The sequence below is a fragment of the Lolium perenne genome, chromosome 6 (genome assembly GCF_019359855.2).
Source record: "Lolium perenne isolate Kyuss_39 chromosome 6, Kyuss_2.0, whole genome shotgun sequence".
Lineage (NCBI taxonomy): Eukaryota > Viridiplantae > Streptophyta > Magnoliopsida > Poales > Poaceae > Lolium > Lolium perenne.
This window is the reverse complement of record NC_067249.2, coordinates 228954641-228967661: the sequence shown is the minus strand read 5'-3', so window position 1 is coordinate 228967661 and position 13021 is coordinate 228954641. Positions and strand designations below refer to the sequence as shown.

Here is a 13021-nt window from a genome sequence, read left to right as displayed (position 1 = left end):
CCACGACAACAACGTGCTTTAAATGCGCGTGGACATGTATAAAAGACAACCTGAAACATCAGAGCGAATCACTCGAACTCAATTCAGATCCCAAAACTTTCTTCGGACACCGACCTCACTCTACGTCACTGCTGAGCTACACGAGCTCCCGTCATGGTGCCAAGGCTAGAGCGCGAGTTCCAGCTCCCCAACACCGAGCACGAGAACTCCTTCTTTCTCAGCGCCTTCATCTCCGTCTTGTCCGGCGACACCGTCGTCCCCGCGCTGCACCTTGTTAGACTGTATATGTACGTAGAGCTTCTGTGTATTATACCTGTAACATTGTACATATTGTACACTATAAATATAAACCCTACGCCAACCCTATTGGGTGTCGAGCGTTCCCAAACCCTGTTTTACATGGTATCAAGACCTAAACCGATCCAATGACTTCCGCCGCCCTCTCCACCGCATCGGCCGCCGCCACCTCGTCGGCCGCCCTCGCCTCGTCTCCCTCCGCCTCGAGCACGCCGGCCACCTCTGCGGCGTCGTCGGGCGCCTCCTGTCCCGCGTCGGCCGTCGCTGCCTGCCGGCGTCGACCGCCTCGGTCTCCATCGCGTCGACTACGTCGTCTGCTTCCCGCGATGCAATGCGCCTCCACCACCGCGTCGGTGTCGCCGTTCCTCGCGGCGCTTCTCGCCGGGACCGCTCCTCCGCCCCTTGTTCCGCCGCCGATCTCCACGCGTGCGGCGGGCTCGATCTTCGCCAACGGCGCTGGGTGCCCTTCTCCACCCTGGTATCCCCGCTAGCCGGGCTCCATCGCCACCATCGGCGCCGCCTCTGCGCCCGGCCCCTCGGCACCGCCCCAGCTCCGTCGCTGCGTATTACACGCCGGCCCGGCTGCTCTGCGCCGATCACGGCTTCGGCGTCCCCCGGCGCCGCTGCTCCGCTGCCGTCGCAAGCCGCGTCGGCGCCCCTGGTGCCCTATGGTGCTGGTCTATATGGCCAGCCCTTGTTCTATGGTATGCCGCCCCTCTCCTATGGGCCGCACTCTCCGCCGCCGCCTCCACCCGTCGTGGACACGCCGCCTGTTGCCGTCCCTGCCGCTGTGCTCGCTGGCATGTACCGGATGCTGCCCAGGCTATACCTGCTGCTCCGTTCCACTTCGCCCATCTTCTGACGGTCAAGCTCAACGCCGACAACTATCTTCTGTGGCGAGCCCAAGTGTTGCCTCTTCTGCGCAGCCACTATCTCGAGGGCTTCGTTGATGGGACACTGCCGTGCCCTTCGGCTGTGATTCAGGTTACAACGGCTGACGGTGCTCCGATGGTTATCACTAACCCGGCGCATCGCCTTTGGGTCGCCCAGGACCAAGCCATCCTTGGCGCTATCCAGTCCTCGCTCACTCCCTCGGTGGCGGGCATGGTTGTCTTTGCTACGTCCTCACGCGACGCTTGGGCCACGCTGGACTCTAGCTTCTCCTCGCAGTCGATGGCTCGGTCTATGGCAATCCGCACTAAACTTGGTGAAATCAAGAAGCTGGACTCCTCCATGTCCACCTATTACAATAAGGTCAAGGAGATGGCGGACATCCTTTCTTCTATTGGGCAGCCTCTCCGTGATGAGGAGTTCACCTCCTTCCTTCTCAACGGACTTGATGAAGACTATGAGGCCCTCGTGGAGAACATCAACGGTCGGGACACTCCCCTTCCGCCTCGCGAGCTCTATGCTCGCCTTCTCAATACTGAGCAACGTCGACTGAATATGCGTCCTGATGGTCCCTCTGATGCCGCAGCCAACGCGGCCTACCGCGGTGGTGGACGTGGCCCCCGGCGGCCGCGCGCGCAGGTGGGCCTTCGCCGCAGCCCACGCCGGCCCCCAGCCGCCCCAACGGCAACAACTGCTGGCCGCGGCCGTGCACGGCAAGAAACCGGCTGTGGCACCAAGGTCCCCTGTCAACTTTGCGGCATTGAGGGCCACCTTGCTTCTCGGTGCCATCGACGCTTCAAGCAGGACTTTCTTGGTATTGGGAATGATGGCCGCAGTAATGAGAAGCAAGCGGCTCTCGCGACCCAGGGGTCTACTGTAACGGCCCAGGATAGTACCCCTAATAGATCTGCTTGTTCTTTTTCTTTTGTGCATCATCATGGCATCATGCATCATATCATCCATGTTTTTACTAAATAAAATTTATTTTATAAATCCTAATTATTTTGTGTTTTTCCCTCTCATATGGTTTCAAATTCAAAATGATATTTATTTGTTCTAGCTTTGTTCTTTTAAAATTGGTTTTCAAAACAGTTTCAGAATTAAAAGGATTTTAAAATAAAAACTCTTCTTCTCTTTCTTTTATCTGCTTTGCAATTCAAAGCAAAACTAAGCAGCGTTTTGAAAAGAGAGAGCAGCACCACGTAACCAATCTTTTCTCCTTTCTGGGCTTTACTCTTTTCAGCCCACAGCCCACCAACAACCTTTGCTGCTTCCTGCTGTCGTTGTCTTCTTCGTACGGCGCTGATCCCCACGCTCCACGTCGCCATGAAACTCGATGGGACGTCCGAGGATGTCCGCATCCATCCTATAAATCTTCCCTGTTCCTACCCTGCAACCCTAGCCCTGCTAGTCCTCTTCCCCGCCGCCACTCTCTCCCGTTCTGTTTCTCCTCGCTCATCCTCTCCGCTCCCAAGATCATCCCGGCGTCTGCAAGGACAAAGACGAGCATGCATCCGTCCCCGCCCTTTCGCGCGTGCCAGCAGCCGCGCGTGTACAAACTCATCGACGCCCGGTTCCCCTGCATGACTCCCGCCGCTCGCGCCCGCGGGCTGCAGCGCGTCGACATCGACCTGCCGCCGTCGTCCGCCTCCAGCTCGCCAAGCGTCGACGCCGCGGCCACGTCTGCGTCTCTCCGTCGCCCCAGCACGCGCCGCTGCAACCGCGTCCGCAGCAGCCTCCAACCGTCGCCGTCCGCTCCAGCAACTCATGCTCAACGTCTCTGCTCTCCGACGTCTTCGTCGCGGACATCATCGACCCAGCGCGACGGCCAGGCCCTGCACCTCGTCGCTGCGTGTCCGCTGGCCAGTCGCTCGTCCCTGCCTTCTTCATCCTGGTCTTCCTCAAGGACGCCAAGGCCGGCAGCAGCTCGAGCTCGTCCACGTCTTCATCATCTACCACCCGGCCACCTTCTTCCTCAACGCCGGCGAGCCCCTCTGCCGCTTCTTCCTCGTCGTCGAGCAACCCTGGGTGAGCAGCATCAACACCACGCTTTCCCCTCTGCATGAATCTCTGCGACGTCGAGCGAGAGAACGAGATCGAGTGGTTTTCGAAACAAAAGGTCCCGTTTTTGTTCTGCTTCACGGTGGCTACTCCCGACGAAGATCCCCGGCGAACCAGACAACCTCCGTTCGAGATCTTTGTACCGTTGGATGCACAACAGCACAGGCTACATTTTGGTTTTTGAATCGTCCCAAACCGTGCAGCATAGACGTCGCCATCTTCGTTCAAAGTTCGACCCAGAAACAGTTTTCAGTTTTCAGCTGGCAGCGTCTCGTCGCTGATCCGTTTTTCCGGCGAAGTTCACCGGCGTCCCAGACCACTTCAGCACGAGCCAATGGTTCCTTTCGATGCTCCCCACAACCAGCTCCATCTTTGTTTTTGGTTCGCACAAAACCGTGCCCGATGTTTGTCGCGGTCACGACTTTAATATCCGTGCAAAAATCTGTCTACAGGAACACCAGCTGTCATGTTTTCAGTTTGTAGTGTTCATTCTTCAGTTAACCACGCCTCTACACTTTACATCGCCTGCACCCTGTATATGATCAAATCTGATTCAGCAGCCCACTGGCAGCAACCCTGATCCTCAACCGTGTAGCCCAGAGTTCGAATCCTGGCGCGCGCATAAAATCCAACCTTTTTGTTTCTTGCACGTTGGGTGCTGACGTGGCCATGGAACCACATGTCTATGGCTGTGGCTAGCATCAGTTCCGAGAATATGTTTTCCGGCTCAAAATTCAATTTCAGTTTTCAGCTTTTGCACAAACAGATGGTTTTTCAAATGAATTAAAAATGCACTTTTATAAATCCAAATCAAACAAACTTTATGTCCTTTTCAATCACAAAAACATAAGGATCATGAATTTGCCATCCATACATGTGTTTGCTTCTTGCATCGTGTCGAGACGTGATAGTTATGCATGTTCACCTAACATATATGCGGAGTATTTCGGATATCCGACTAAGGTTTCCCCGCTCCGTTTAACTTTGAAGTAGCTCACCCTTGCCATGTCTATGCCATGTTAATCAACACTTAAATTTATCGGTAGAAAATGCAACTCCAACCTAATTTGCTTGTCCGGGGTTCCGACTCCGATTAATATGAATAAGTTGCATTGCACCATATCTGCCATGTCATGCATATCATCTTCATCATGCTGGTTCTTCATCCGTAGTAGTAAGTTCGCATCCGTTGTGTGTTCCAGCATTTGCTTCTTCCCGGATAGGATCACGAAGTGGTGTGGTGAGATACGACGAGTTCTCCGACAAGTTCTCCTGCAGCTTTTCACAGGCGAGCCCACCCCTTCACCTATTTTACTTTTACATGCTCTTTTGATCTATTGCTATCCTTATGTTGCGATTCTGTTGTGTCACGTGTTTAATGTCCCCTAGGACCCGAGTTCTTGTTATCTGTTCCGAGATTGAGCGCTCTACCCATGCGTGGGGATGATTATTGGGACCCCCCCTCACCCTTTACCTTTTCTCAAGTCAGTTGAAAAGGGGGCCACAACCTTGGTTTTATTTGCCTATGCCATGTATGCCATGCTTTACTTACTGTTGCCTTCGGGTGTTTACTTCCTGTTGCCTTCGGGTGTTTATATTACATCTTTGTACCCGCGGAACGTTTAGCGAAGCGTGTGGTTTGCACGCCTAGCCGTTAACGCAAACCACGAGTCCGCTTCGGAGTACGGCCGGACTTCGTCACGGGTAGCTTAGTCGGGTGGCCCCCCTAGACTTTCTTGTTGAACTGGGAACGGTCTTGTTGTGAGACATCCACCTGTCGTAAGTGGGTCGAGCATGCGTATGGTTACATTTGGGCAACCCCTGCAGGGTGTACATCTTATCGATAAGCCGTGTCCGCGGTTATGGACGACTTGGAATTGTATAGCTCGATCATAGAACAACTTACACCTTATTTCCTGTTGTTAATAATTTGCTAATAAAACTCTTTCAAAAGTGTGTGTGCCTTTGCAATACCTCTTGGCGAAGGGGGATCGCATTGGGTGGGTTATGTTTGCGAGTATAGAAGCTGTTACCTTGTGCGCTCTCTTATCTTAACTGAGTATACGGATCTTGTACAGTGTCTCTATACGATAGTAGCATTGAAGCCGCTAAAAAACAAATATAGCCGGGTGAAGTTTATACACAATGAGCATAGCTGGTCTTGTCTCGCAAGTATGTGCCAATGGTACTTACCCTCGCCTTCCTTTCTTTTTGTCTCCTCCCCCTTTTGTCGGCAACCGATGGCCCGACTTTGACAGTGCGAGATGACGACGTTAGCAAGGTTACCCTTAAGCTTGGCACAGGCGAGGTTATGGGCCTTGTTGGTTATTTTCAGGACTCTTAGTCCAATTTGTATCTTGTCCGTACTCGGATGTATTCGATCTTCTGTATGATTCGGATCTTTGTATTGTATATTTGTATCTTGACTCGTTGGAGTCGTTGTTGTAATATATGTATCTTGTGGGCTCTATTGTAATCCTGTTGTAATGTTACCGCTCGTGTTAATTCCTCTGGCATCACGTGTGTGATTCGTCGCGCACGTCGTGTCGGAGGGCGTCTCAGAATCGATATCGTGCGGATTTCGGCGGGATCGCTGGAATCCTCATGGTACCGGTTCCGGGGCGTCACAAGTTGGTATCAGAGCCTCAGGTTGACGGTACCCCACTAGTCCAGCCTGTAGGATAACCTTGCCAACAGACGTTGTTGTGTTTAGTGTGAAAACTATTTTCTGAAAATTCGTTGGATAGATCTGATTAGCTCTATTTTTCTCCTTATCTTTATTCTTTCTCCTCTTACCTTTGCGAGTTTTGAGTCTTCTCTCTTATCCGAGTTTTTCCGAGTCTTAGGTTTCGACGTGGGTTGGACGATCTATGCCTTTATCCTATTAGGTTCGATCTTTGGAGGATCCCGACGGAAGCGCATCATCAACAACGGAACAACGACTTCTTGTTAGTGGTGTCGCCGATCTACGTGGAGCAAGAATTCTTGTTAGTGGTGTCGAGAAGACCAACAGTTCGTCAGAAGAAGGTTCCACCTCAAGGTCGGGTGAAGATCAACGATGCGCCAGAAGATCCGCTAGTTCACCTCTCTCCCCCGTACCATGGCGTGGAACCTCGGGGCGAGGTTCCTTGTTAGTGGTGTCGATTGTAACGGCCCAGGATAGTACCCCTAATAGATCTGCTTGTTCTTTTTCTTTTGTGCATCATCATGGCATCATGCATCATATCATCCATGTTTTTACTAAATAAAATTTATTTTATAAATCCTAATTATTTTGTGTTTTTCCCTCTCATATGGTTTCAAATTCAAAATGATATTTATTTGTTCTAGCTTTGTTCTTTTAAAATTGGTTTTCAAAACAGTTTCAGAATTAAAAGGATTTTAAAATAAAAACTCTTCTTCTCTTTCTTTTATCTGCTTTGCAATTCAAAGCAAAACTAAGCAGCGTTTTGAAAAGAGAGAGCAGCACCACGTAACCAATCTTTTCTCCTTTCTGGGCTTTACTCTTTTCAGCCCACAGCCCACCAACAACCTTTGCTGCTTCCTGCTGTCGTTGTCTTCTTCGTACGGCGCTGATCCCCACGCTCCACGTCGCCATGAAACTCGATGGGACGTCCGAGGATGTCCGCATCCATCCTATAAATCTTCCCTGTTCCTACCCTGCAACCCTAGCCCTGCTAGTCCTCTTCCCCGCCGCCACTCTCTCCCGTTCTGTTTCTCCTCGCTCATCCTCTCCGCTCCCAAGATCATCCCGGCGTCTGCAAGGACAAAGACGAGCATGCATCCGTCCCCGCCCTTTCGCGCGTGCCAGCAGCCGCGCGTGTACAAACTCATCGACGCCCGGTTCCCCTGCATGACTCCCGCCGCTCGCGCCCGCGGGCTGCAGCGCGTCGACATCGACCTGCCGCCGTCGTCCGCCTCCAGCTCGCCAAGCGTCGACGCCGCGGCCACGTCTGCGTCTCTCCGTCGCCCCAGCACGCGCCGCTGCAACCGCGTCCGCAGCAGCCTCCAACCGTCGCCGTCCGCTCCAGCAACTCATGCTCAACGTCTCTGCTCTCCGACGTCTTCGTCGCGGACATCATCGACCCAGCGCGACGGCCAGGCCCTGCACCTCGTCGCTGCGTGTCCGCTGGCCAGTCGCTCGTCCCTGCCTTCTTCATCCTGGTCTTCCTCAAGGACGCCAAGGCCGGCAGCAGCTCGAGCTCGTCCACGTCTTCATCATCTACCACCCGGCCACCTTCTTCCTCAACGCCGGCGAGCCCCTCTGCCGCTTCTTCCTCGTCGTCGAGCAACCCTGGGTGAGCAGCATCAACACCACGCTTTCCCCTCTGCATGAATCTCTGCGACGTCGAGCGAGAGAACGAGATCGAGTGGTTTTCGAAACAAAAGGTCCCGTTTTTGTTCTGCTTCACGGTGGCTACTCCCGACGAAGATCCCCGGCGAACCAGACAACCTCCGTTCGAGATCTTTGTACCGTTGGATGCACAACAGCACAGGCTACATTTTGGTTTTTGAATCGTCCCAAACCGTGCAGCATAGACGTCGCCATCTTCGTTCAAAGTTCGACCCAGAAACAGTTTTCAGTTTTCAGCTGGCAGCGTCTCGTCGCTGATCCGTTTTTCCGGCGAAGTTCACCGGCGTCCCAGACCACTTCAGCACGAGCCAATGGTTCCTTTCGATGCTCCCCACAACCAGCTCCATCTTTGTTTTTGGTTCGCACAAAACCGTGCCCGATGTTTGTCGCGGTCACGACTTTAATATCCGTGCAAAAATCTGTCTACAGGAACACCAGCTGTCATGTTTTCAGTTTGTAGTGTTCATTCTTCAGTTAACCACGCCTCTACACTTTACATCGCCTGCACCCTGTATATGATCAAATCTGATTCAGCAGCCCACTGGCAGCAACCCTGATCCTCAACCGTGTAGCCCAGAGTTCGAATCCTGGCGCGCGCATAAAATCCAACCTTTTTTGTTTCTTGCACGTTGGGTGCTGACGTGGCCATGGAACCACATGTCTATGGCTGTGGCTAGCATCAGTTCCGAGAATATGTTTTCCGGCTCAAAATTCAATTTCAGTTTTCAGCTTTTGCACAAACAGATGGTTTTTCAAATGAATTAAAAATGCACTTTTATAAATCCAAATCAAACAAACTTTATGTCCTTTTCAATCACAAAAACATAAGGATCATGAATTTGCCATCCATACATGTGTTTGCTTCTTGCATCGTGTCGAGACGTGATAGTTATGCATGTTCACCTAACATATATGCGGAGTATTTCGGATATCCGACTAAGGTTTCCCCGCTCCGTTTAACTTTGAAGTAGCTCACCCTTGCCATGTCTATGCCATGTTAATCAACACTTAAATTTATCGGTAGAAAATGCAACTCCAACCTAATTTGCTTGTCCGGGGTTCCGACTCCGATTAATATGAATAAGTTGCATTGCACCATATCTGCCATGTCATGCATATCATCTTCATCATGCTGGTTCTTCATCCGTAGTAGTAAGTTCGCATCCGTTGTGTGTTCCAGCATTTGCTTCTTCCCGGATAGGATCACGAAGTGGTGTGGTGAGATACGACGAGTTCTCCGACAAGTTCTCCTGCAGCTTTTCACAGGCGAGCCCACCCCTTCACCTATTTTACTTTTACATGCTCTTTTGATCTATTGCTATCCTTATGTTGCGATTCTGTTGTGTCACGTGTCCTATCCACCTGTTACCTATATGTCCGAGATACACCTCCTCGCCCTACCTATTGTTTGTTGTTTGACAGCTTTGCGAGTCGTAGGCGAGTTTAGGGTTTTGTTGATATCTCGAAATGTTCGGGATATCTTGTTGGGAGGTTATCACATGCTATATCATTTGTTGGAGATAATCACACTTTACTTTATTGTTAACAACTAAAATTGTAAGCAGAGGCATCTGTGAGCCCCTTTGCGAAAGCATCGGAACTTTGACTCGCTAATGTCCCCTAGGACCCGAGTTCTTGTTATCTGTTCCGAGATTGAGCGCTCTACCCATGCGTGGGGATGATTATTGGGACCCCCCCTCACCCTTTACCTTTTCTCAAGTCAGTTGAAAAGGGGGCCACAACCTTGGTTTTATTTGCCTATGCCATGTATGCCATGCTTTACTTACTGTTGCCTTCGGGTGTTTACTTCCTGTTGCCTTCGGGTGTTTATATTCTGTACTGTACCCCGCGGAACGTTTAGCGAAGCGTGTGGTTTGCACGCCTAGCCGTTAACGCAAACCCTGAGTCCGCTTCGGAGTACGGGCGGACTTAAATCACGGGTAGCTTAGTCGGGTGGCCCCCTAGACTTTCTTGTTGAACTGGGAACGGTCTTGTTGTGAGACATCCACCTGTCGTAAGTGGGTCGAGCATGCGTATGGTTACATTTGGGCAACCCCTGCAGGGTGTACATCTTATCGATAAGCCGTGTCCGCGGTTATGGACGACTTGGAATTGTATAGCTCGATCATAGAACAACTTACACCTTATTTCCTGTTGTTAATAATTTGCTAATAAAACTCTTTCAAAAGTGTGTGTGCCTTTGCAATACCTCTTGGCGAAGGGGGATCGCATTGGCTGGGTTATGTTTGCAGAGTATAGAACTGTTACCTTGTGCGCTCTCTTATCTTCTCTGAGTAGACGGATGTTGTAGCGTGTCTCTATTGGATAGTAGCTTTGCTGCCGCTAAACTCCACATATAGCCGGGTGAAGTTTATACCGCCCACCAGCGAGCATAGCTGGTCTTGTCTCGCAAGTATGTGCCAATGGTACTTACCCTCGCCTTCCTTTCTTTTTGTCTCCTCCCCCTTTTGTCGGCAACCGATGGCCCGACTTTGACAGGTACGAGATGACGACGTTAGCAAGGTTACCCTTCCGGCTTGGCCTGGGCAGGGTTATGGACGCCGCTGGTTATTTTCAGGACTCTTAGTCCAATTTGTATCTTGTCCGTACTCGGATGTATTCGATCTTCTGTATGATTCGGATCTTTGTATTGTATATTTGTATCTTGACTCGTTGGAGTCGTTGTTGTAATATATGTATCTTGTGGGCTCTATTGTAATCCTGTTGTAATGTTACCGCTCGTGTTAATTCCTCTGGCATCACGTGTGTGATTCGTCGCGCACGTCGTGTCGGAGGGCGTCTCAGAATCGATATCGTGCGGATTTCGGCGGGATCGCTGGAATCCTCATGGTACCGGTTCCGGGGCGTCACATCTACTTCGTCATACCCTGTTGATTCCACGTGGTACATGGACACTGGCGCTACTGATCATCTGACACATGATCTCTCTCACCTCACCTCGCGGGAGTCCTACACCGGCCACGACCAGGTTCGCACCGCTGATGGGTCAGGTATGCACATCTCCCATGTTGGCCAGGCATCCCTTCTTACCCGTACGTCCAAGTCCATTCATCTTCGTAATGTTCTTCGTGTTCCCTCGGTCACTCGCAATTTACTGTCTGTTAAAAAGCTCACCCTTGATAATGATGTCTTTGTTGAGTTTCACCCTTTTCATTTTTTTGTCAAGGACCGGGTCACGCGGGACGTTCTTCTTAGAGGTTGGAGTCGCCATGGTCTTTACTCCCTTGATGTGCCTGCCGCCCCCCATGTTCTCGGTCTTGTGCGAGCTTCGTCATCACATTGGCACTCTCGCCTTGGTCATCCTGCCACTCCCATTGTTCGTCATGTGCTTCGTCGTCATGATCTTCCATTTGTGTCTAGTAATAAAGAACACTGCGATCTGTGATGCTGTCGGCCAAGGCAAGAGTCATCAGTTACCCTTTTCAGTGTCAAATTATGTAGCCAAAACTCCTCTTCAGCTTATTTATTCAGATGTGTGGGGCCATGCCCAAACTTCTGTTAGTGGTCACAACTATTATGTCAGTTTTATTGATGCTTATAGTCGCTTTACATGGATTTATCTGCTGAAACGCAAGTCTGATGTGTTTGATGTCTTCTTGCAATTCCAACGTCATGTAGAGCGGCTCCTCAAGGAGAAAATTGTTTATGTTCAGTCTGATTGGGGGGTGAGTACCGTAATCTTAGTTCCTTCTTTCAGAAGCATGGCATTGCTCATCGTGTAGCTTGTCCTCATACTCACCAACAGAATGGCGTAGCTGAGCGTAAACACCGTCACATTGTTGAAACCGGCATAACTCTTCTTGCCCATGCATCTGTTCCTTTTCGTTTTGGAGTGATGCGTTCGTTACGACTTGTTTTCTCATTAACAGGCTTCCCTCTAGACTTCTCAATATGAAAACACACAGTTGAGCTCCTATTTCATGAACCTCCGGACTACACCTTTCTCAAAGTATTTGGTGTGCGTGTTGGCCACACCTACGTCCCTACAACGATCGCATGGCGGAGTTCCGTTCCAAACAATGTGTTTTCCTTGGCTATAGTTCTATGCACAAAGGGTACAAGTGTCTCCACATTCCATCCAATCGTGTCTACATCTCCCGTGATGTCGTCTTTGATGAAAACCTGTTTAGTTTGCTCCCAGTTCCACCGTGTCCAATACTCGGCCCTTGGTTTCTACTCCTACTTTGCCTGGTCAATTTGATGATGTTGCATATTCTCTGTTTTGCTTCCTAACCATGGTGCAGGTGTTGGACGAGGTGCTCGCCTTGAGCTTCTGGATGATTCCCCTCTGGCTCCTCCGGCTGCCCCTGTTCACGACGATCCGGTGGAACCGTGCATGGCCCATGCACCGTCCTCGGTCGCCGTGCTGCTGCCCGCGCATGTGCCTCAGCACTCTGCCGCGCCTGGCACGTCCTCGCCTTCTCGAGGAGCGCCTGCGTCGCCCCCGCCCGGCCGTCGCCCACGCCTGGGTCGCCCGCAGCGACGCCTGCTGCCTCGTCGCCTGCCTCCTCCGCTGGGCCGCCTCCGTCGCCGACTGGGCCACCGTGCCCATCACCGCCACCATCACCTGCGACTGCGTCGCCGGCTGCCTCGCCACCTGTGACCACAGTTCCCCCTTCTACCGTGGCTGCCCCTGTGCCATCTCGACCTCACACTCGCAGTCGGAGTGGCATCTCTCGACCTAAGGAGCGCACTGATGGGACTGTTGCTTGGCTTGCCGCGTGTCTGTCTCAAGCCGTTGCGGATCCTACTGCTGAGCCTCGTCATTATTCTGCAGCCATGCAGATTCCTCATTGGCGTCAAGCTATGGACCTTGAGTATCATGCTCTTCTCAAAAATAAAACATGGTCCTTGGTTCCGCCACGGTCAGGTCTCAATGTTATTGACTGCAAATGGGTGTTCAAGGTGAAGAAACATGCAGACGGTACCATTGAGCGCTATAAGGCTCGCTTGGTGGCAAAGGGATTCAAACAGCGGTATGGTATTGATTATGAGGATACATTCAGTCCTGTTGTCAAACCAACCACCATTCGTATTCGCTACGTGGTACATTACTCGTGGGTGGTCTCTTCGCCACCGGACGTTCGAGAATGCATTCCTTCATGGAGTTCTTGATGAGGAGGTTTACATGCGTCGACCACACAGGTTTGCTGATCCTTCTCGTCCTGACCATGTATGTCGCTTGGTGAAGGCCTTGTATGGCCTTAAGCAAGCTCCTCGTGCCTGGCATGCACGCCTTGGAGCTGCTCTTCGTGCTCATGGTTTTGTTCCCTCTACAGCTGACACGTCCCTGTTTCTGCTTCAGCGTCCAGAGGTCACTATGTATCTCTTGGTCTATGTTGATGATATTATCCTGGTCAGCTCCTCTGCTACTGCTACTGATCGTCTGGTTGCTTC

At 51.4% G+C, this 13021-nt stretch overlaps 1 long non-coding RNA gene across 1 annotated transcript; it reads left to right on the top strand.

The window, feature by feature from the left end:
- Positions 1-5578: 5578 nt before the first annotated feature.
- Positions 5579-10901, top strand: LOC127309976 (uncharacterized). Its single transcript, XR_011747741.1, has 4 exons — positions 5579-7547; positions 8784-8869; positions 10103-10614; positions 10791-10901. It is a non-coding gene; the product is annotated as an uncharacterized lncRNA (long non-coding RNA).
- The last annotated feature ends 2120 nt before the right edge of the window (positions 10902-13021 follow it).